The sequence below is a fragment of the Typopeltis vanoorti genome, chromosome 16 (genome assembly GCF_054136105.1).
Source record: "Typopeltis vanoorti isolate ZY-2024b chromosome 16, IOZ_Tvanoo_1.0, whole genome shotgun sequence".
Classification (NCBI taxonomy): domain Eukaryota; kingdom Metazoa; phylum Arthropoda; class Arachnida; order Uropygi; family Thelyphonidae; genus Typopeltis; species Typopeltis vanoorti.
In genome coordinates, this window is record NC_143564.1 from 116,983,857 (window position 1) to 117,009,175 (window position 25,319).

At 35.5% G+C, this 25,319-nt stretch overlaps 1 protein-coding gene across 2 annotated transcripts in view; it reads left to right on the forward strand.

Annotated features, from left to right (window-relative positions):
* The window catches only part of LOC150098281 (synaptogenesis protein syg-2-like), a 362,825-nt gene that overhangs the window by 20,354 nt on the left and 317,152 nt on the right, over window positions 1–25,319 (forward strand). The window contains exon 1 of one of the 2 annotated variants that reach the window (XM_090406406.1): window positions 22,896–22,967. The exons of the other annotated variant lie outside the window; for it this stretch is intronic. The gene's annotated coding sequence lies outside the window, so the exon portion shown is untranslated. Of the gene's footprint in view, window positions 1–22,895; window positions 22,968–25,319 lie in introns of those variants that run through there. 2 annotated transcript variants of the gene reach the window in all.

The following is a 25,319-nucleotide window of genomic DNA, read 5'->3' on the forward strand; positions in this document are numbered from 1 at the left end:
TATTTAAGTAAAGTTTCCACTAGTTAAGCCGCATTTGGTTACTCAGAAGAATATCCGAAACATACGGTCATGAATATTATCTCTATGGAGAATTCTTTATAATACCTTATTAACAATTTCATTGGTAATGAAGCAATTTGTTTCAGAGATGAAAGACAGAAATTCATAAATATTCGTCCTATCATGCACTGTTAATTTATTAGTGGAAGTCCAGAGTAATCAGTGTGAGCTTTGGGTTGTTTTGCACATCGTCTGTTCGTATAACGCAGATCGTATAAATGTCAGCATATTTTGGATCACAAACTGCAGCAAAAAATATCACTAACAAAACGAAACTTGAACTTAGCAATGAAATACATTAATGCACGATAGCATCTTCGCTCTCTGACCTAGAAACCTGAACTTTGAATTCTAACGGCGCGAGAGAAATATTTGCTTCTTCTGTCTCTGCAAAAGTTTTATAAAGCACCATGATTATCTTAAGTTCAGGATCATCTCAAGATTACCTTGAAATGATACTGACCATTCTAATATATCTTCATTTATCGAGGTACATTAGAAATATGAGAGAAATGTTTAATTTTCTCTTTCTGACTTTCTGACGTTTCAGAAATAATCTTTTTCTTTGAAAGTATAAAATATTTAATGCGTTAAAAACTTGGATGAATATGAGTGCTTGATAAGAAAAGTTTTACTGATTAGCGTAGAAGTTATTAATATTTTCGCAAGCGTGTATGAAAGTTGAGCATTAAAAAAGAGAATTGCTTCGCCTTAAATGCTTTACTTTTTGAACTGCGTCCTTATTTCTATTCCTGTGAGAAGTGGTACAGTTATTAAGATGATATTCCCAAAGTGAAATGTGCGCTGTTCTTGCTGCTTCATTTCAAGTTTGAGAAAGTTTTAACTACGAAGACTCTAAAGGCATTAAACTTTCACCGACGTTTTTTTCAGACGGAGATCAAATTATCAGCATAGTCATGCAAAGAGAGTCCAGTTAAGCTGTGCAATTTGCCAGGCTATATTGATTGTTACAGCGAAGCAGATAACGTGAATCATTCCAGTCCATATTAGAAAATAATCAACTATTTCGTACGCGTTTCCATGAAGAAAGCTTGCACGTATTTCAGTATTTTAACTACACGTGTTGTTTTAGTTACATGTGTATAGAAAATGTTGGTAATGTAGTCTCACACTGCCAGCTACATATTCGTACATTAAAGATTAATCCTGATCATTATATCAAAACCTTTAAATGTATCGAAGTATTAAATGAACACTCGTGTTTCAACAAACTTTTATATTTGTGCAATTCGAAATAACGGTTCTACTCTGCGTTTCATTCTTCGGCTATTGGTGATTTAGATTAAATGAATGATTACTGATATGACTAAACTTAATGATAATGATAAGTTATGGTTTTCCTTGGAAGTTAAAAACTTGCACCAATATTGCAGTACCTTATGATAATAAGGTGATACAAGTGTTGAATCAACACTGTCAAAGGACTTATATGTGATAAAATACATTTCTTTAATATCCGCGCGGTTAATCCTGATGATTATATATTATTGATCAAAATCTTTAAATCTATCGAAGTAATAAATGAACACTGGTGTTTCGACAAAACTTTTATATTTGTCCAATAGCGCATAGCCACTAGGTTAGCCTAGTGGCTATGCGCTTCGCAACCATATGCCTGGGAAAGGAGTGTCCTGGTTTCGATTTCTGTCGCCGACGTGAGTAGCTTAAGGATCTTTCTGAGACATAGCCAAGTTCGGTCTTGGGCGTGGACAGCAGGGTTCTTCTTCCCAGTTTATCTGGGGAATTTCCTCCCCCAAGCAGGCAAACCGGTCCCTTGAACACACAGGATATAGCCATAGGATACACCGGCATTCATAGGGCTGGTCACCTTATCCTCGGTACGGGTACGACTTTGATGAGCTTAAGTCAGCTTTGTAACAGGCCAGTAAGGCCGAATACGCAGTAGTGAGAAGAAGAAAAGACACTCCTTTAATTGAACTCAGAAATATTTTTGTGATATGCTAAAAGTAAATTTTTCCTCTCATAACAGTCTCCATAAAATAAGTATTTTCTGAAAATAGTTAAGCGTCATTTAGCTTAAATGTCTGTTAATCTTTCAGCTTCACATTTTCAATTTATTGACATCAGTGTCATCATAAAGAAGTAGATTATATCTTTCTCAGATTGATGATCCTCTCATCTCATCCACTTCCACAATCAAATGTACAGCAAAAAATATTAATTGGAATTGCAAAATAACAAACTTACTCTGAATGTTCTTTATCTTTACAAATACTTCGGGACTTCCTAGTCATGTTTCAATCGTGCTAAATTCACTTGACACAACACTCACTCATTCATCGTGGATAAGAGGCAATAACTTATTACTCCAACATATACACATCCTTATAAGAAAGTATCACTGCAGATCTAACTTTCTGCGATTTCATGCAGAGAAACGGATATCATTTCTGCAATCCTCCAAATCAGATGACTTAAGTGATGGTCTCTGATGGCAATGGTAAAATGCGGCGTTGCATTTATATTTTCTCAATAAGTTTGATATACACTCAGTGACCAAAATATCAGAAACGTTTCCATTCTAAATAAAATGAGCTACTAACATCAGATCAACGACACTTGACAGACACTAAGCGATCGATTGTCTCCATGCGCTTATTTGCATTCTAATAGGTTGTAAAAATTGAGAGAAAACGTAAATTCGATTATTTCTGGTCATAAATCTGTAAGGGAATCTCGGAAACGCCGTTGCTCAGATGGGAGTGACAGATGCAGTAGTGTCTCGAGTATAAAATAAAAGAATAGTGAGATAAACTGAAAACAAGAAACTAACCTTGTATATATGCCGGAAATATTAGCACATTCTAATATCAGCACTGAGTACTGAGAATATATAAAGAAAAAGTCCTTTTTAAGACTTCCAGGGTAACAAATGGCAATGCTGTAGCCAATGAAGTTTTAACTGAGGCTCGGCTATTGCCGTTACCCAGCCATGACTAGGGCTTTTTAGCTCAATAACATCTCATCCACACAGATTTTCTTCATTCAGATGACGGGATAAAGAGTCAAGGACTCAGTCCATCGCCCAGTTCTTTTAAGAACTAAGCACTGAGTACTACAAGACTGAGGAAAGGGCATTGTTGAATATAGTTCCTATATTTCACGAAGACCAAAGAATCAAGACCTGGCGACAAAAACACAAAACCACGGACCATTATGTTTGGTTATAAAGAGTACAAGGTTCGTGGTGGTCTAATGTTTTGGGGAATGTTTTCCTGGAACTCCTATGAATGCTAGAGTAAGTGGCAGTGATATATTTACCTTTCGCTTGGAAACGCCAGCTTCGAATCCTGTCTTGAAGGACGTTAGGGACCTACCTTTACAAGGACATTTCAGTTTAAGGTGAAGTAACCGATCCCACACGGATGTAGCGCATTTCTTTCTCCCGGAACTCTGGTAAAAACCAGAGTTCCGGGAGAAACATTCTACCAGAAAATATACTCTGAATATTATACTTAACAAACTTTAGTATTTTCAAATTTAAAATACATCACTATTAACCCTAGATAAATGCATAATTTTCACTGTCCTGCAAATATTGCAACATAAATCTATACATTTCGGAGAATGAAACTAAATATGTTATTTATTTATTTAGTCTGCCAATGGCAAATCTTGAGTAGTATGAGGAAGATGGTAAAGGCAGCTCCATCCCATACAAAATATTGTTAGTATTTAGTTAAGTAGTATAAAACCATCTATTTTTCTCAATTACACGAGATAATACATTTTAAATGAAATATACAGCTTATTTCATTTAAAATATGAAATTGATCATATTTCATATTCATTTAAAATATGAATATGAAATATTCGGAAGCTGAACAATTATCAAAGGAAATTTATATCAATATTTCCTTTGATAATTGACAACGACATATGCACACGCTATATACAAAGTTATTATAATCCTTTACGTACAGTATCACCCTCGTCCATTCAGCTCGAACATTATAATCATTCTCTCTCTCTCTCTCTCTCTCTCTCTCTCTCTCTCTCTCTCCCTCTCTCTCTCTCTCTCTCTCTCTCTCTCTCCCTCTCTCTCTCTTTCCTGCTCTGCTGTGTTCTGCGAGTAACCTTCATTATACTTGATACTCTATCTATTGCGCAATATCTGAAATCAGTAAATCACGTTATAGCGTTGCAACGCTACTAATAATAATGGACATAATACAACGAAAATAATAATGGACAATCGAAAAGTTATTTGATTTTTTTCTCCTGTTCGATGGCAATAAGTGTTTTCCAAATACTGGTTTTTGATTTAATGCTATGTTTTACTTTTTTTTATATTTTACCCAAGATTTCATTTAGTCGACGTTTAGCTTCGTAGCATTTTAAGTTAACTTGGATGCATTCCAGATTAGTGGCCACCAGTAATCACCCAGCACAGTTGACTTCCAATTCACCTGTGCTGTTTGTCCTAATGCAGTCTTTTGCGACTTCGTCACTAACTGCAATCAGATTTATGGAAAATAACTCTGAATATCAGTGCAATGAATGCTTCCCTAGGTTTTTGATCAGTTCAACAAAATTATCCGATTTTTCATTTCATACGAAATTCTCACCTTTTGGTTTCCACCTTTAGAAACCATAGTGAATGTCTTCCCAATAATCCCTTATGAGGATTTCCATAGAAAATCCTCATAAGGGATTATTGGGCTCTATCAAGAGAATATCAGTAGGAGAGATTAGCATTCGAAACATCATTATACAAGATGAGCGATCATGCTGCTCTGTATTTTAGTCACATAAATCGGTTAAACATCTCTCAAACATCGTTTACGAGATGTTAAACATCGCTTAAAACATCTCTGGCGTGGAAAATATCTTTTAGGAACAGTTCCACTGTGCTGAGCCTTGAATCTAACATTCTGGTTTGTTATTTCAGGTAAATTTAAGTGACCTCATGAGATATTCAACTGAAGATGAGTAATTAAGCGTGATCCTGAGGATGGAGGTAGTTCAAAGTCTGGGCATGGAGTTTAATTGGAAATGGCACGTTCATTTATGCCGTGACTTAATAAGACTTGTAAATTTAATATTGCGAAAAGTAGGATTCATGACGAGGAAGCTGAACAAGATCAAGCTAAACTTTTTTTATTTTAATTTTGTAATTAGTCTAAAAAGGAAAGAAAGAAAGAAGGAAACAAAATTTGCACTGTAATTCTATATCATCAAAAATCAGAAGTAAATATTACCCAAATGCAATCCAGGAGTTTCTGATTTCGCAATAGGACATATGCATTTCAAATTTTACATTGACATTTTAAAAAGTAATTTTACAAATCCAATTTAGCGATGTTTCTAGTTTTTAGTTTTACCTCGTTATGAGGTAAAAACTAATAAATATTTGACAGTCTTTACTCAAATCTACTGAGGAACCGTTTTTCTCCTCTTTGTTTTCGAGGGGTGTTTCAATCCTTTTTGTTTGCTTCGAATATAATTCATTCCCTTCTCGAACAACGCTAAATTCTTAGTTTATTTTAGTTAAAAATTACTGACACATAAATAATCAGATGATTAAAAAATCTGATTGTTTACATTAATTCACTCTACCATTTGAGTACATACATACGTTTTAATATATATATATATATATATATATATATATATATATATATATATATATATATATATATATATATATATATATATATATATATATATATATATATATATTAGGATAACCAAGTTATTTTATAAACTTGGTTATTTTAACTTCAATCCCAAGTATGCAAACAATTAAGTTTGCGCCTGAAACAAAGTTCAAGTCTAATGATGGTACAACACCAGGGCAACTCATTGTAAAGGTGAGTAAAGCACTGATCACTGTTCTTAGTATTTTCCCATAATGTAAAGCACATCTCACTATCTCACTAGAAGATGTATACTGCAATGCATTATGGGTGGGGTCATGACCCAGATCGGTTTCAACCTTTTTTGAGATCTCCTCAGTGAGTAACTAGACCCTAAATACCAAGGTTATGGTAATACGGAGCATTTTTAATAAAAATCTCTGGAGGAGATATAGTTGCAACTTCTATAGGTAAAGTTGATAAGGCTCCGTATTACTATAACCTTGGTATTTAGGGTCTAGCTACTCACTGAGGAGACCTCAAAAAAGGTTGAAACCGGTCTGGGCAGTGACCCAACCCATAATGCATTGCAGTATACATCTTCTAGTGAGATAGTGAGATGTGCTTTACATTATGGGAAAATACTAAGAACAGTGATCAGTGCTTTACTCACCTTTACAATGAGTTGCCCTGGTGTTGTACCATCATTAGACTTGAACTTTGTTTCAGGCGCAAACTTAATTGTTTGCATACTTGGGATTAGAAGTTAAAATAACCAAGTTTATAAAATTACTTGGTTATCCTAATATATATATATATATTTTTTTTTTTTTTAATTCAACCTCCGATTCTGATAAGGAGTCATTGCAACAGTTATAGAAGCTATCGACCACAACATCTATATGATCTTCCTAAATATTATTTTTTCAAATTATTTTATTATTTTTTATTATTAGAATGATATTTTAAATATTTTTTCAAATTATTTAAAATATCATTCTGAAAAAAAAAGCAGAGACATTTATTTTGGTTGTTTATTAGGAAATATTAATTTACAGTCTTCATAAGGTGTGCCACTATTTTTGTCAGAATGCGCTGCATATGCATCTTTAGTTAAATAAAGCAGATGTTTTCGATTACCATCACACTAATGGATTAGAAAGGAGGTTATTAGATCATTAATCATCGCGTTTTATCGTCACCCTTTTTGATAAATTGTTTCTAATGACACAAGCTTCACGTGATTTCTAGCAGTATTCCGGAAGCTGATATCACTTTAGTGCCGTCATTTCAGATTCAGAAGAACAACTTTATATATACAGGCGGACATTCGGTTATAAATTTCATTCCCACTAAGTGAAGCAAATAGCAGAAATTTTAAAAGCCTCTTAGAGTGTGTTGTCGTGTAAAAGTAATGATCTTTGACAGAAGCGTTTTACCCTAACCGAACAATTCAAAGCAAGACTTATAACTTCTCGCATCTCTAATAACTTCTCGTGGTTAAATTTGGTGGATGGTATCAGAACATAATCGATAAACGAGAAGTAAATTGTTATATTCAATAATAATAATAATATAATCAGCAGCAGCAGCAGCAGTACAGACAGGCTCTTAAGCCCACGATCTAACAATAATTCTTCGTTTTCAGGACCATAATTTAGGATAAGTGGTTCGTAATGCCTACGAATATTTCGTATTCGTAGTTTGTAAAAACCCAAGTTCTAGAGGCGAACTCTTCCACTTCGGTGTGAGACCTAACTCACCATCAGTTGAAAATCTGATAAAATAAAGATTACTCGCGTCTTAGACGGCATTCGAACGTCTTTCCAGTACTTTGCAGAAACTAACTGAATTACGGTAGTGGACGCCTTTAACTATAGTTAATTTCTCTCTCTCTCTCTCCCTCTCTCTCTCTCTCTCTCTCTCTCTCTCTCTCTCTCTCTCTCTCTCTCTCTCTCTCTCTCTCTCTCTCTCTCACACACACACACACACACACACACACACACACACACACACACACACACACACACACACACACACACACACACACACACACACACACACACACACACACACACACACACACACACACACACACACACACACACACACACAAGATATAGTTCAGGATTTATACGACCCTATAACTATCACCATAAACCGAGGTGTGCGACAAGGAGATGTCATATCGCCAAACCGTTCTTACGTATACTTTGGAAAACACTTTAAGGAAAATCGACTTAAAAGGTGGCATAAACATCGAAGGAGAGATGCTTCAAATATTAATGTTTGCAGACGATATAATATTCATAGCTCAAGATCCTCCGCAACTTGAAACAACACTTCAACAAGTGAACGATGCCAATAATAATATAGGACTAGAATTCACCCTGACAAAACCTAATGAATGAGAAACAAATACTGCCGAACCCACACCATCCAACTAACTGATTTCACCATAGAAAGTATAGAATCTTACGCATACCTTGGTCACACAGACATGGACAAATATCAAAAGATTTATTTTATTTAGCGTATGACAATAAGAAAGACACTTGACATCAAAATATATAATATTTGTGTAGACAAGATAAATGAGACAAGTAGTGTATATGTACAAATAACTAGTAGAAATATAACATTCAGATTAAGAAAAGTCACTAAAAGTTTAAATCTAGTTCCGCTAGCCATTCAAGAGCTGAAGGACCTGTCTCAAAAAAGTTCCTCACGTTACCAGGATAGGCTCTTATGCTGCAGTCCTCCACAATGTGCCGGATGGTTCAGTTTGTGGCCTCACATTAGAGTGTAGGTGATCTTTCTGACTTGTGTAAGCTGCCTGCATAAATACCATGCCCTGTGCGTGTTCTATTTAAGCTTTTCCATAGGTGATGTGGAAGCACAATCCCTTTCGAATTTTGTTTGGGAAGAATATAAGTCCGGTGGCGATTTTTCCTTCCAAGTTTGTAGCCATTTCTAATTAACGTTGAAATCGCTATTTACAAGTTTTTCAGGCAATATCAGTTGTAGCCGTCGGGATTAAAGGCGATTTATACTTAAATGTAGGAGGTCTTCATGTATTGATAACAGGGAGTTACTATTTATTTTTCTGTACTCTTTTACGAGAGCTTCTAATCTGCGCAAGTTCGGTGGTGCAATGTTCCTCAAGATTGGAAGTTAGTAGAGGGGAGTGGATTTGACACAGTTATTGTTATTGTCCTCATTGCTGGATTTATTTGCGTGTTGATTTTCTTGATATGAGGACTGTTTAGCCATACTGATGAACACTATTCTTCTGTAGAACAGACCAGGCCCAACTTGGAGTATCGCAGCGTAATAGCAGAAGAACCCCATGTAGAACCACGCAGTGTTTTTATGATATTATTACGGGTTCTGATCTTTAAACAGATATCCCCAGATGTCTTTTAAACGATAATGTTCTATCTAAGGTAAAACCCAGATATTTAGGGAAATTTTGGTATCGCATCGCTGTGTTGTGTTGTGTTCAAGTTGAACTGAAGTTTCCTATTTGCCAATTTGGTGTTTAGGCGGAAAGAGCTAACCTCGGTCTTATTGAGGTTATTTATGCCCTCTTCTGGATATCATCAAGAAATTTTATAGATTTACGTAGTAATATTTCGAGGTAGGACGGATTTGAGATTTGAACACTGTTAATACTGACAGATGAAAAGTAACTTCTTGAGCGAATAATGATGTACGTTGTTTTGGAAGTCAGGGATGATATAGAAGTGATGCGTTTGTACTAGAAAGGACCAGACCAGAGTCTTCTCTGGTCCTTCAGTAAGAGACATCTGGTCTTCACTGTTAAGCTGAGCATTATCAAAGGTTTTCCTACCCCCCAACTTTTGATAATACTCAGCTTAAGATTCTGAAGAAATTAACTCTTTTTAGAGAGAGAGAGAGAGAGAGAGAGAGAGAGAAAGAAAGAGAGAGTAAAGAAAACAAAATTTTGTTTTCAAAGCACTGAAGATGATTAGGTGTTATCATCCCACTCAAGGGTAGCACAGAGATCGATCAAAGGTTAGGATATGGATTGTGGGTGATCTTGAAGTTAGAGAAAATTATGCACTGCAGGATCTGTCTGGCTTGCGAGTAGGAGGAACGGAAAGTGCTTTATCACCAAAAGCTTTATTTTGGTGATAACAGCACTTTCCTGGAGGCTAACTTTATGTTTAGGTGATATTAACAGACTTCCATTTTAGAGAGAGCGAAAGAGAAAGAGAGAATGGAAAAAAGAGAAAGAGAGAGAGAGAGAGAAAGGAACAGAGAGAGAGAGAGAGAGAGAGAGAGAAAGAAGCTGGAGCACAGGTGGACAGGTGCACCCAATAGCTTTCACAATGGATCAGAAATTACTGCTGCTTTTGGCACAGGAGAAGGAGGAGGAGAAGATTTATCTACATTTAACTCTTTAAAAGTCCTAGTTAGCCCTGTAAATTATTGCTTTGCAGATGTTATGGGATCGGTATAGGCGGTAAATGAAACTGGCGTTTGTTTCACTTATGCTGCATTTTTTTCTTTCGACCAACCTCACATACTTCTTCGAAAATCATGCTTAGATATAGACAATTTCTGTAACACGATCACAACATGCATCAGGAAAACGGAAGGAGTAGTTTGAGCATGGAAAGGAGAAGTTAAAGTGACTGAGACCTCTCCCTTGGTGCTGTTAGTAGTGCCAAATGATACGAAGTTGTGAATGGCTGAGAGGAGGGCGTTCCTCAAGAGATGAATGTATGAGATATGAATTACCAGAATGCCTCAACAGATGAGGCGACCTCTCCTCGTTAATATTTAATATGTGTGTGTGTATGGTTAAATATTAATTTATTACAAAGGGTGATAATACATTCTTATCTTGAGTCTTATGTGCTATTATTAGGTCTCTCTCTCTCTCGATCTTAAACCATCAAATAATATCGATATATGAATGGGTTGAATAATTCCCATTGGAGGGACTAAATGTTTATCACAAAAAGTTTAATAACACGAATGGGATTATAGCTTTTTTACGGTGTCATGCTGCCTCTTAACATCTGTTATTCTTTCAAGCAGTGTAGCCTAGTGTTTATACATGTATGCATTTTTTTCAAGATCTTCTCTTTTTTCTTTTTATTCTTTTTTTTTTTTCTTTTGAAGAATGCTTCGAAAGTTAAGTTGATAATCATTCTTTTACGATTCTATCATTTTTTTTTATTCTGACACAGATGATGTATAAAGATGATGACACATATAGCATGTACAAAGTCGGCTTGTTACACATAGTTGCCAAAGATTTATTTCACCAAGGCATCTATTCGGAATAGAAGAAATTGGTGTTCAGTGTCTTTAAACGAAGAAGAAGAAGAAAAATACACCGTATTTCGCATTGCCGTTTGTTGCAAATGACTTGCCATTCAGTTCCCCCCAGCAGCATAAACAAATAGAAACTGCGTACAAGACTTCGCGGTAGATACTCCAGTTCCTAGCTGTGGGTAGCGCTTTAACCACTCTCATCGTTATAGTTGACATTGTGCGGCACAGCGTTATCATATAGCATAATAATATCTTCAATGAGTGTCCTGTGACAATCAAAATGTAATAGGCTAAATAACATCACATGAAACGCATCCTTATCATTCTGAAATAACGTTATTATGATTTCTGATTTACTGTTATTTTGAAATACTCTATTGATTAAAAAATATATTATGGCAAATCAAAAATAAAATGAAACAATCTTGTTTCTTCTCTCACCATTTAAACATATTCCTAAAAACATGCCTTGCTCATTGAATCAGCTAACAAAAGCAAACAGCTTTTGTTAAGCTGTTTGCTTTTGGTTTCCTCAGCTATGGTTTCCGTATTTTGTATAAATTTAGATTTATGCGCTTCCTTAATCTCACACTGTTCGTTATTAACGTCATTTTTAACTTTGTTACATTCATTGGATGTGTTCCTCTTCGATGTGTTTACATAATTAAAGATTTAGTCATTCTTTATTTCTTTAATTGTAAATAATCTCGGCAAAGGTTGGTGTTCTGCTACAATGAGCGGTAGGACTGTTTTAAATCACCTATTAAATGTGTCTACCATTTGTAAGCATAACAACAACAAAAAGAAACGAAATTGTTTTCCTGAATACTCGTAGTTTGAAATGCAGCTGCTTGAAATGAGTAAAGCATTTCTTCAGCGTAACACTACTTGTCTCTGCGAATGTCAAAGAAGATGAAGACGCACAATGATTGCAGTCTTTTCTGCTACTGAAATATTGAGTCTAATCGAAAACAGGAAGCCAACAGCAAGATTGTTATAATAAACAGTCGCCGTTGAGCCACTTTATTTCTAGATGACATCTGAATAAAGATACATTGGACAGAGTTATCTTTCTCTGCTCTCTGCCTCTGACACGTGGACCCTAGTGAATTTGGTGATAGTGCATTATCAGCTACACATTCAATTGATTTATTTTGAAAGGCTTTCACTAGAGAGCCTTTTCCACTCAAGCCACTGTCGTTTCTGGGCCTTATTTTTCATCTGTCCTCTTAGTCTTTCTGTCCCAAGCTTTTAACTCTACCCATAAAACACAGACAACGTCCTTAAAACACTTCATATGTGTCCCATATGCATTGGAAAAAATGCTTAAGATCATTTATGTCTAAAACGACATCAACTTGGTTAATAAGTCGAAACAATAATGACCGAGTGGTTATTACAAGTTAATCTCTTTCAAAAAGAAATTTAACGTGTCATTTCGGTACTAGGTCAACTACCTTTTCCGCGCTTCAGATTTGTGCGGATTGCTGCATGTAGTGCCATGTGATAGCATTTCTAAGAAATGTGCTCGGTTTTGATGACGTCTCCTTCAGTAACGAAGCTTGTATAAATAAAAATGATAAATTTGAAAAGAAAGAGAGGGAGAGACATCACCATGTGTAATACCGAGTGAACACACACACACACACACACACACACACACACACACACACACACACACACACACACACACACACACACACACACACACACACACACACACACACACACACACACACACACACACACACACACACACACACACACACTCGCGCACCAGAGATGAGTATAAAAAAGTCACTAGTGATTGAATATAAGAACAGTCTTTTCCAAATTTTCTTTTCTTGGACTTTAATAAAGAAACAGTTCTGGCCACGATCTAAAACTAAATAAATGACTAAATAAAAGCAAATAAACTGTGACAATATAAAATGGAATAGTTTTGTATCTCTCACAGCCCACGAAGTTCGAGGGAACCGACCATACCTGCTCCCCGTTTTCCACTCTCTATCTTGGTATGACTGGGATTATGAGTCACAATCCTTTAATGCGCATCCTCTCATTTAGATAAATTGAATGGTTCTTTCCTCGAAGAAATAAACTTCCAATCTAATAGTCGTCAAACGTGCTATAATTTACGTAAAATCCTGTTTTCACTGAAGGGACTGTTACACATCTATTTGTAATGTGACACTCGTGCAACTACTCTTTACTGCAGATTTCATTGTTTCTACGACTATACATATATATATATATATATAGATAGATAGATCACCACACACATACACATATGCATGTGTAATGAGAGAAAGAGATTAATCAGAGTCTATACATGCACACATACTCTTTTTATATTTCATCCAAGGAGGGGTTCAATCTCTTTCTTAACACTCGGGAGGTCGCATCTGATCTGACAGATAAATGCTAATTATTAAAATGAATATTCTTTAACCTATCTATTGTACAGGTTGAAAGTCATGAGTAGCTGTGCATTCATATGTTACGAGTGATGTTCCGCATTTTTTTTTTTTTTGCTGTCAGTTTGGTTTAACACATGTTATGTAAAGGTTTATGATGTTTGACAGTAAATGTTATCTGAGAGATACCGCGAACTCCGATGTCAGTATAGTATAGTTTAGCTGTATTTTTTTTATTCTTTGTTCAGTAATTTCTAGATTGTAACTGAAAATAAATAAACCATCATATATTACTGAAATAGAGAGCCAAAGGCTTATTTATCATACCTGTCCTCTAGGAGGTGTGCTTTACATTATGGAAAATACTGAAGACAGTGGTCTTGAGCTTGCCCCACCTTTGCAACGAGTTGACAAGTATGGCACTACTTATGCTTGTGTCCGCCGAAACTTTTAGTTTCTATATTTTCGGCACGAAACTCTTGAAATAATATTGAAAGAATGTTGGATTCAGTATTTATCATACATATTTCTATCATACATATCCTCTAGGAGATGTGCTTAACATTTATGGAAAATACTAAGAAAAATGATCTCTAGCTTTGCTACGAGTTGCCCAACGTTGGACTACTTATGCTTGTTCGCCGAAACTTTTAGTTTCTATATATATATTCAAAAAAAAAAAAAATATATATATATATATATTTGCAAACTATAATCCTTGAATTGCAATCTCCGTTTAGAATAGGGAAGAAGGTGATGATCAACCATCCTTTTCTTTTCCATTCTTTCTCCCTTCTGTTCTCTTCACCCTTTTATCTCTTTATCTAAATTCGTTAATTAATCCACTGTCTCCATTTAAATATATCATTTAGGAATCCGTTTTAGTAACAAAAGCAATCACATGTAGTTATTACAAATGTGGTAAATAATAAAGGATATCACTTCCACTACGCTGCCGACTGGCTGTGGATCAGAACATATTGTTGCATTTCCGTGAAAGACTTTAGAAGACAGATAATTGTCGCCGCTCGGTAACCCATCCATACTGAAGACTTGAAGTGGCATGAAACCAATCGTGTTTGATTTTGAGGAAAAGTGTGGACTCCGGTTTGTTAATCTGTCTTATATACTGTTTTGTCTTCAGTAGCTGTGCTGAAGGAATTAATCCTTCACAAGTTATACCATCATGAAAATAAAAAAGCAATCTCGTAGTGCAAGTTGCAAGCACTAATTACACAAATGCAAATACATTTGCAAACTATTAAAACAACTATAATTTTACTTCGGTACCCATAAGTCTATATCGGCGAACATTGACCTACTTGGTACCTCTTGTCGGTAATTAGAACATAAGACTCAACTGAAACATTCATTATTCATCTGCTAATATCACCAACGCAGGGGAGGATCTCAAATTGAAATCAATCAATGACCACTTTTCTTTTCTTGTAGGTGTGTAAAGGATGTGACAAAATCATTTTATACTTTTTTCCCTCATAATGTGGGTTGTATATTGGGAAATTACGATAATGTATTAAAGAAAGTATAATGAACGAAGGATACACTAAAGCGATTTCGAAATTCATATGTTCCCCTAGGTTTGAAGAGCTGAAGCAAAAGTAGAGAAATGTTGATTTCGAAATTACTTTAGTATACTGATTTAAATATTATCAAAATCATACAAATTTCTAGTGATTATACACTGTATGTCAAATCATTAAGCACCTAAGAAAGTGCTGCACGCTATGAGTTTTCACACAACAGCCTCAATAAGCCGTGAAAGCCACTCCAGGAAGTTTTTGAAACATTAACACTCAACAGATATTATATCCTAAATGCACATTATAAGTGTATTCCTCCATTTCCATCACGTTTGACGTCGGAGGATTCATGCATTCATTCTACCACATTCCAAAGATGTTTAATGATATTGCGATCCGGTGAGCATGTGTGTGTGTGTGGGGGGGGGGAGTTACATTAATGCGAAATTACTATCGTGTTCTTGTAGCCATTCATGGACGACATGTATCTAACATCGCATTAACTTGTTTGAGGTTTCCATCGTTTGGAAGTAAATGGCCAACATCGTTGAACGTATGGTTGTTGTCAGAAGCTTCGATACTAGTAGAGTAAGGAATCAATGATTCGGCGTGAAGGAATATGCGGAAACCCTTCTCAGATGATCATTCTGCCATTATCGTCCTACTTTTTTGTGACCATGGTTGAACAAGAAGTGATAGTGAATGATAGAAGCATGAGGAAACCATTGCCTTGTCAAGACATCTTGGATATAGGTCCTAAGTTATAGTTTGAACTTTGAGGTCCTGCCAATACTTTGTCTGATCGCTGATCAGTCAGTTATTTCTGGCTGCATTCCCGATCTTAAGCAGATACCGTCGCACGTGACCATCCTAACGGGACAAGGGTTTTCGAGATCCACCTACCGGCCAATGTGAATTCCACTTTGATCTCTTTTCCTAATCTTCAATTCGAGACCTTTTCCTCTTACCACTAATGTAGTTGATTTTTCATTCTGTCTCACGGATACAATTTGCTCTTTATTTTCACTTGGTGCCTTTCATTAGATGCGTATTACTGGTGGACTGTATTCAGTATGGTGGATGCTACGCTGGTATTTTATCCACTATTCCTTCTTCTAAAATGAGTAGTATTTTATTAATGGTAATTTGTTACAGCTGAGTAAGATAAACATTGCAGTTTTTAATATTTAGGCTACTTCAAAATCAGCAGGTCGATTTCATTTAAATATTAAGTTCATGGTGTTGTACGAAGATTCCTTTAGTAAATTAAACAAACTGGCTGACTTATTTAAATAAAAAATAATTTCGAAATCAAAATCGGTTTTGAGAAGTATTAGACTTCAATGAGGAAGAGACTCTGAACAGAGTCAGCTCAGAATTTATGAAAACTATAAGCAGAAGCAATCATTTTAAAAGATATATTTTGCGGTATTAAAAGATTAGTTACTGTGTTTTCTGCTTCAGTATGGTAAAAACGTATACAAAGAATGTCGGTGTGAAAATGATATGTAGCGTTTCTAAAACATGGAGTCCCTATGTGGGGGGGTCATCCAGATATAGTATATGGATGACAAACTACATTATTCCCATCTTATTATTGTTCTATGTGATCTTTGTTGTCAATTTCTTGATGAAACGAAATAGACTCATGTCTCTGTCGGCATTGCATGGACTACTGCGATATGATTTATAAGGAAAATAATGTGGAAAATCTTAACTGGTTTGCACAGAGTGTGTCTGATCTCAGTTCAGTAGAGCATCGTGGGAACTAACTGGAACGTCGGTTGAGAGCCGTCCAGCTTGTGGTACAGTAGTACTACTAGTGGTAACTGTAATCAGCGTCAAAGGATGGCCCGCAGAGCTGTGCTTATTTCAGGTTTCTTTGGAATATAGTGCAATCTCAAAAACACAAGGTATCATAATGGAAATAAATTTATTTCAGCAACATTTGTGCAGTACTTTTTTCATGCTGTTCAAATTTTGGAACTCCTCTCCATGCAATGCTGACAATGCGAGCCATTTTGTTACACTAGTGAAAATAACGTTTTCTTTTGAAGTTATTCACAATGAAAGGCTGTGTTGCTACATATAACTGCTTGCTGACGTTTTCCCATTCATTTGAGTTTAAAAAAAATAGTAAAATGACAGGAGCTTCACTTGTCTGTTTACACTAAAATATCGAAAATTTGAAAATGTCGATGAGTTATAATAATAAAAAAAAACTTTTCTTTTATATACATGATTTCTTCTTATAATAGTCGAAAGAAGAAAGGAAGAGATAACTGCTGTCACATGGATGTCCATCCCTGGGGGAAATTCTGCGTAAGGCGTGTGATTCACTTCCTTTCCGGATGTTTAGCTACTCACTAATGATACGTACATCGTTCCGTTTGAATCGAATCAAGTGTTCAACGTGAGCACAGCGTGCATCATCAGAACATCTCCTGTCGAGGTCGTCGATCGTTAATCACACTCCGTAGACTCTCCAAATCTTCATCATTCGAGCACGTTATAGACGGCAAAGATCATATACTTCCTTTTGTGTAAGCTCGTACGCGGTATTTCTCAGACAGATCTATACATTCTCTGTGCACCTCTCCTTGTAGAAGCCTTTCACCTAAGTCACTTCTGAAATAGCTCGGAGCACATCGTCATGTACGCCCCATCATCAGTTTTCAAAGCAGAAAAAGATTATACTCCTAAAATTGCAAATTCTGATCAAATATCACACTGATAATGCTATTTTGCAAGTTTTTTTTTTTTTTTACTTCAAATAATTTAAAACCAATTTTTAAATAAATGCACGATCTCTGAGTTTGACATGTCCTAAAGAATTGTTTTTTCGATCTTTTTTCAAATTCCAAACTACGTATCTAAACCGAATTTTTTGTAAACAAAATTCTATATAACAGCCTATATCAGTCTAATTTTCGAATATAATGCAAAATGAAATAATCATATATATATATATATATATATATATATAACTTTCTTTTTATGATAGTGGGAAAAAAAAAGAAAAGAAGACAGAACTATTTTAGCGAAAATTATATTCTGCCTTGAATTTTCAAGGATACGACCTTAATACTAATAATAATAATAATAATAATAATAATAATAATATAAGGCTTAATATAAGGCTATAATAGCCGTAATTATAATAATAGTGTTTAAGAGGAGTAACATGGGAATTTTTCCCAGAGACTATACTTAATAATAATAATAATAACAACAACAACAACAACAACAGACTATTGGCCTAATGCACAAAGGAAATGAATCTAATTGAACTGCAATACAAAGAAATATACTCAAATAATCAAACAATGAGACTTTCTTAAAATAAGACCACGTTGTTAGAATTAGCATGCAAGCATAGTTATTTTGGAATTTAATTTCTTTTCCACGTATCCAAATATGTTTTCGACAAATTTGAAAGCTTTCTTGCGGTAGTTGTTTATATCCTAACAGCAGATTCAAGTTTTGTGATATTAAATTTGAAAATGTTCATTCAAACTGGCAGCTAATGATTAGGTCATTTTTGTAAACCGAAAGCATTGGTGAAGTTCATTTTGTGCTTCTGCGCCATAAATATTCTGCCATTTCTAAGTTGGCAGAATATTTATGGTGTAGTGGAGACTCGATTCTACACCTCTGAGATCTCCAAACGACTCTTACTCCAATTATATTTAACTGAATTCCCTCTGAGAATCAAATTAAAATTTCAGTTTTAAGCAGTTCTCAAACATAATTTTTAAATACAGTACTCTTAAAATGCTTTGACGATTCATCTACCGGTTTCAACTAGAAGCCGATAATCTTTGCGACGTAGTTCATACCTACATTAACATGTACGGATCGCTATTCCAGTACTTTATCACGAGACCATAGCGTACCACCTTCTGCTTGTATCCAAATCATTACAGTTATTGAAAACATTAATGCTCTCTTTATTGTTTTGTTTAATGCGCAAAGGTTAAAAATATGTTCAGTTTGTTTACCGTGTGTGTGTGTGTGTGTATTTGCACTGACTGTCAATATATCTTCATTGCTGTTATATTACAGATTTGAGGAGTGGTTCATAAGAAGAAGAGTTTTTGGATCAAATAATCCTTAGTTCAACAGTGCTAACTCGCTGTAAATATACAACCTTTGTGAGAAGGATTGATATAAAAGAATTAATGTATTTGGTACCAGATCTCAGAAAACGAAATTTTCGTTGCTGTGTTCAAATTTCTCATTATGCTCAATTTTTCCTCATCCATAGCCGTTTCCACAGTGAGGAAAATAGAGAATTAATGTGACTGAAGAGAATTTTTTTAAGTAACTTTCCTTGTACCCATAATAGTTTATTTTTGTCTCTGAAAAATTTAGTTCCGTTAACTAATTTTAAGAGGTCTTTCATAGATCGACTATTGCTTTTGTTTCCTTTATTCCAAGTCCTTTAGCCTTTTGTTAAAGCCATTCATATCAATTATGTATAATATTTTTTGTGTATCGTTATGTAATTACACCCACGAAGGGTGTTAAACTTTGCCAAATGAGCACTACAAGTGGACTAAAGGTTAGGTGATCCCAAAAATGATGCTCAGTAGACCAAACATGAAACTTTTTCAAGCCAGTTCACGCCTCCAATAAGCAAGATGGCTGTTAATGAATGTCCAACAGCATTCATAAATATCCATATTCACAGTGAGATTCGAACTCACATCGTGTTATATCGTCGAGCGTTATCCACTCAACCGACTGTGCGGCATCAGATGTTTCCTACGAGTGCAGTTACAAATTCTCTCTTCAAACAACATTGACATAACATTGAATTCTGAATCCAGAGATAGTTCTCAGCAATCCTACAGAAACTTCAGGCCGGATTGGAACCCTTACTCTGTAGTGGATGGATCTCCTAATGTCAGATACTCATCCTGTTTGTTGGAAACATGGTACGACTTAAAACACGATTTCTCCGTATGAATTTCTAGACGAAACAATTCTTAGCTTATCCATATGTGCCTAATGTGATATGGGTTTACTTTCTCTGACATGTTTCATACAATTTATATATATATATACATATTAGTAACGACTTGCTAAATATCGTGTTCAATTGCCTTTCTCGAGAGTTACGGCCTATGCTGGGTCAGGCATGTAGAAATTAATGCCATAATGGCTTGTAATAGTGGCATCGATTTCTAGATCATCTGATGTGTGATGACCTCGGGGTGTCCATAATACGTCTGCAAGTCATCCGGCAGTCTCTGAATGGAGAATAATAGCATCTATACTTCTCGCAGCAAGTTCCAGAACAACACGGGTATTCAGTTAGGTTGCGATTCAGTGAATTCGTTCACAGTTCGAGATGGATAATGTCCTTCGTGTGACTGTTCAATCAACTTTAACATCGCGGATCTGGTAACGTGTCACATTATCACCCTTGAGGACAATATCGGTTTGAAAAGTGGTGCCAGATGGCACTCTATACCTGATCTGCTGCATACTACCAATAGGCTACAAGGGTGAACATTACACAATATGCAACAGAAGACTTGACTATGAGAAGTAAGACACTTCCCTATCCCATACCATGCCATCGGCACAGGACCGAAAGATGGATACAATGCACGAGAGTTTACATCTTAAGCGTAGCATTCTACGTCGCTACCTTTCAGACTAACATATTTTTTTACTACTTGTCTAGCGGGGGTCAGCATCTACTCCTCCTGGAGCAGAAAAGTCGTTTAATGCTTTTGATAGTAATCCTCGATGACGAATTTGTGTCTTTTGGAACAGCTCTGAACTTGTGAAACAGTTTGGCACATCGTCATCCAGTGGTGGCCGGTGAAAATTTTAAGTGGGGATGTTGCCTATATATATATATATATATATATAAATAAAAAAAAATTTTTTTTTTCCTAATCAGTAACGAATTTATTCATAAATAAATTTACATATTAAAAATTGCTTTATTAAAAATATTTCATCCTCACCACGAACAAACACCAATAATAAAAGTTTCGTATCAGTAGCAATGGCAAGTGCAAACGAATATCGGCGTTAGATCGCAGTGCATTTGTTTCGTGTAACGATAATTGAAACAATATAATTCTTTTCATATTTTCAACAGTGACACTGGTCATAATTTAGCCTTGTATCTATAATAAATAAATAATTATATGTTATTTTAACAAAATAAAATAAGATTTACAAAAAAAAAAATAGTTCACCACTTGTAGTAATGCCACATTACTACAAGTGAGTAATGGATGCATCTCACCGATAGGATGAGATGCATCCTTTACTCACTACGAGTACATACTTTACTGCTTCGTCAGCTTAGTGATTTCGCCTGTCGACTGGGCATACAATAACGAACGGTGAGCTACCTGCTGACCGTGCTGTATTGATGAAGCCAAGCGATTTGTACGATTTATTTATAATCACATCTCATCTGAAGGCCGGTTAATAATTTATTAACCGGCCTTGAGAACTCAACGGCTTGTTGAGTTTTCAAGGCCGGTTCGCCTGCTTTGCGGGATAAAAAACCCCAGGATAAACTGGGGAAAACCCTGCTGTCCACGCCCAAGACCGACTAACTTGGCTATGACTGAGGAAGATCCTTCAGCTGCTCACATCACCGACGGGAATCGAACCTAGGACACTCCTTCCCCCAGGCATATGGTTGCGAAGTGCACAGGCACTAGGCTAACCGCGAGGACTTTATTTATTATTCATAAACTTATAATTTTATACATTTAAATACTACTGATAAGTTATGGGATAATCCTAAGGTAAAAGTGTTGTAAAGAATCATCTGTGCGATATTAGTCCGTTCTCTAATTTCATGTTTGTGGTGGATAATTCTAATAGGGCGATTATATTGTATAGTTTCTAAGAACTGAGAGGAGGTATCACTGCTGAAATTTACTTACAAAGTAACTTACGAGAACTGGTATATAGTATAACACACTAGATATTAAAATAAATTCTATTAACAGAAATGTTATTTTAATGATAATATATTATATGGAGTCCAATATCATATAATGCTTTAGCATGCAGTAATACAAAATGAATAATTGGTTTTGTTTAAGAATTTTTTCTTCTGTTATAGTATCTGCATATCTGAATGATTTCTTTTCACTAAAAAGAGCGAAATTACATACTCGACTGTCTCCATATATTGATTGTAAATCCATATTATATTTTATCCTGCGAATGAATACACTATAGAGGTACACCTAATGCGGAAATCGTGTTTATATATATATACTGGGAAGCATATAATTGGTCATGCGCAGTGAAATATTTGGACAAGTACAATTTCATGCTGATTATTGTTGGTTAGATAATATCGAACAAACTGTTAAGCTTTTCATTTAAAACTACTCTCACAATAGTTAAGAATCGAATATGAAGTGATTATAATATATATATATATATTTAAATCTTCAACTTGAGATTATGAGTCATATAACTAACACATTGCACCGGTTTAAATGAAAAGTTTACTCAAGGACGAGTATAACAGAATACACTGATGGCTAAGACACACAAATCGATTTTTATGCTGGCCTTTGCAGCAGCGAAGTTTGCACACAGCACATGTTGCTGTAGTTAAAATCGCTATGGTAAATCATGCATGCACCTGTCTTTAGAAAACAATATTGATTTTAACATGTTGTTTAGCGTATTCTGCCGTCAATTGGATCTTTAAAATATCACAAAACAAGATTAATTTGCTTTATGAAACTGTTTAAGACGGAAGTGAAGTTTCGTTTATAGAGTGGTGAATAAATTAAAAATTCTGTCTTCACATGTTGTATAATATGCTGCAAAAATATTTCGGTTGCGAATAAACTGATGTCTGTATTATGATTTTAAAAATATGCTTTTTTCCTGAATACAAATATCATCATCATCATCACGCTTTTCAGAGAATTAGGCCTAGAGTGGCTTGGTTCGACCTTAGAAGTCATCGTCGAATCTCTTTCGAGGACGTCCTGGTTTTCTTTATCCTAATGGTTTGTAATGTTTTGATTTTTATATTTACCAACTGTCCATTAATTCTGTAACTATATTTTCCAAATTTGTAGAACTAGTTATCGAAATTTTACTTCACGATCTTGAATTTATAGAAAAGGTTCATAAAGTTGAGGTGCTTAAGGGCCAAAGCTGTATAACTGAGAGGAGACCCCCGCATTGCCTCTAAAGGAATGCGGAGAACCGATCAGGGCTTCTGACCTAATGTCCAATCCTCACCTTCTCGTGGTGCACCCTGTTGGATATCTACCTGGATATGAAACGAACGAACGAACGAGGATGGGCTGGAAATTTGGGATTTAGCCAACCAAATTATATTATTGGTTTAAACCAAAATAAAAAATGATGGTTAAACAAGGCCACCGTTGTTTTCGCCAGGGAACCAGGGAAAATAGCGAAAGGTCAGCTACTGGAACAAATCCTAAAATCTACTCCAACTCAACATGACCAAAGTTCAAGATCGGTAATATCAACATAAGAATCCTGAATCGGAAAGAGATGGAGCTAGCTGAAGAATTGGATAAGTACCAGATCGACATAAGAGGGGGTGACTGAAACAAAAAAAAGTCAAAAACTGGTGCGATCTTTCTGAGCAATAAATACAAAATATTATACTCAGGCAATGACAATCAAGGAAAAGGAGTAGCCACAGTATTCAACAATAAATACGAGGCTAATCTTGAATGGCAGGCAATCTCAAGTAGAGTGATGTGGGCAAATATGAGAATGGGGAACTGGACAATTAGACTTATTTGTGCCTATGGTCCCACAGAAGGTTCTACTAAGGTAGAAGTGGAAGACTTTTTTGAGGCTTTAGAGAAAGCAACTGACACAATGAAAAAGGAAAAGTTGTTCCTTGTTGGGGATCTAAATAGCAAAGTAGGAAATGATTGTCAGACATACAAAAATATATTGGGAAAATTTGGAGAAAAGAGCAAAGCTAATGGCAAATACCTGTTGGGTTTCTGCTCAGGACATGGAGTGGTTATTACTAACACCATGTTCCAACATAAAAATGTGCACAAATTCACATGGAGAGAAGAGGCAAGGAATAAGAAAAGTTTTATTGACTATGTTATTGTTGATAGTGATGTTTTCTCCCTGCTGCAGGAGCACCAAAGTATACAGAGGATTTGTAATTGGAAGTGATCATTATTTAGTCCTGAGCAGGATAAAATTGAATTTCATATTGAAAAGAAGAACATGTAAGAAATTTTTAAAGCAAATAAAAGTTGAGCAGCACTCAGATGTGATCTGTAGACTAAAATATACAAACATGATTGAAGAAAAAATGAAAGAGTTTGAGAACAGGAACTAAACCGTGGAAATTCAGTGGCAAGCCTTGAAGAAAACACTGCTTGATTCAGCCAGAGAGTCATGTGGCAAGTTTGTCTGTAAGGATAGAAATATCAGAACTCCATGGTGGACACAGGAAGTTAAAGAGGCAATGAAAGAAAAAAAGATGGCATATTAAAAGTTCCTGGCAAATAAGTCAGCTTGTGCACTTAGAGAATACTCAGACAAATGTAAGAAAGCTAAAGATTAAACTTAAAACACTAAACATAAAAATGTGTAAAACTAGCTAAACAAAAGTCATTGGAGGTCTTTGGTAAGAACATAGAAAATAAATATCAAGGTGGCAAGGTATTCTGGAGGTTGTTGAAGAAGCTCAGAAATGGAGGAAAGAGTGCTGTAAAATGAATTAGAGATGATAAAGGTAACATGAAAACGTGAGAAAAACATATCCTTGAAGTATGGAGTAATTACTTCGAAACATTACTAAATGAAACAACAATGATGACAGCACAGTGGTAAAAAACACTCAACAGGCATACAGTCAGGAATACATATCCATACTTGAAGTAGAAAAAGCCATCAAAGGCTTGAAATGTGGAAAGGCAGCAGGAGTAGATGATATTCGACCAGAAATGCTCAAGTATAAAATGGAGGTATAAAAATCTTACAGCTGCACTGCATAGTTCAAAAGGCCTGGACAGAGGGACGAATTCCCGATGATTGGAGTAGAGCTATCATAGTACCCATATATAAAAAAGGGAAATAAAACTGAATGTGAGAATTACAGAGGTATTTCCCTACTGACTGTTTTCCTGGTAAGATCTATGCAAGTGTACTTGAGAAATGGTTGAGGACAATTGTGGAAGAGAAGCTTGATGAAGAACAAGCTGGATTCATGCCTAATAGAGGCTGTCAGGATCAGATTTTCACTTTGCTGCAGGTAGTTGAGAAATCATGGAAATATAACAAAGATCTGTATTTAAGTTTTGTATATCTGTAAAAGGCATATGACAAGGTGCCAAGAGAGGAGCTATTCG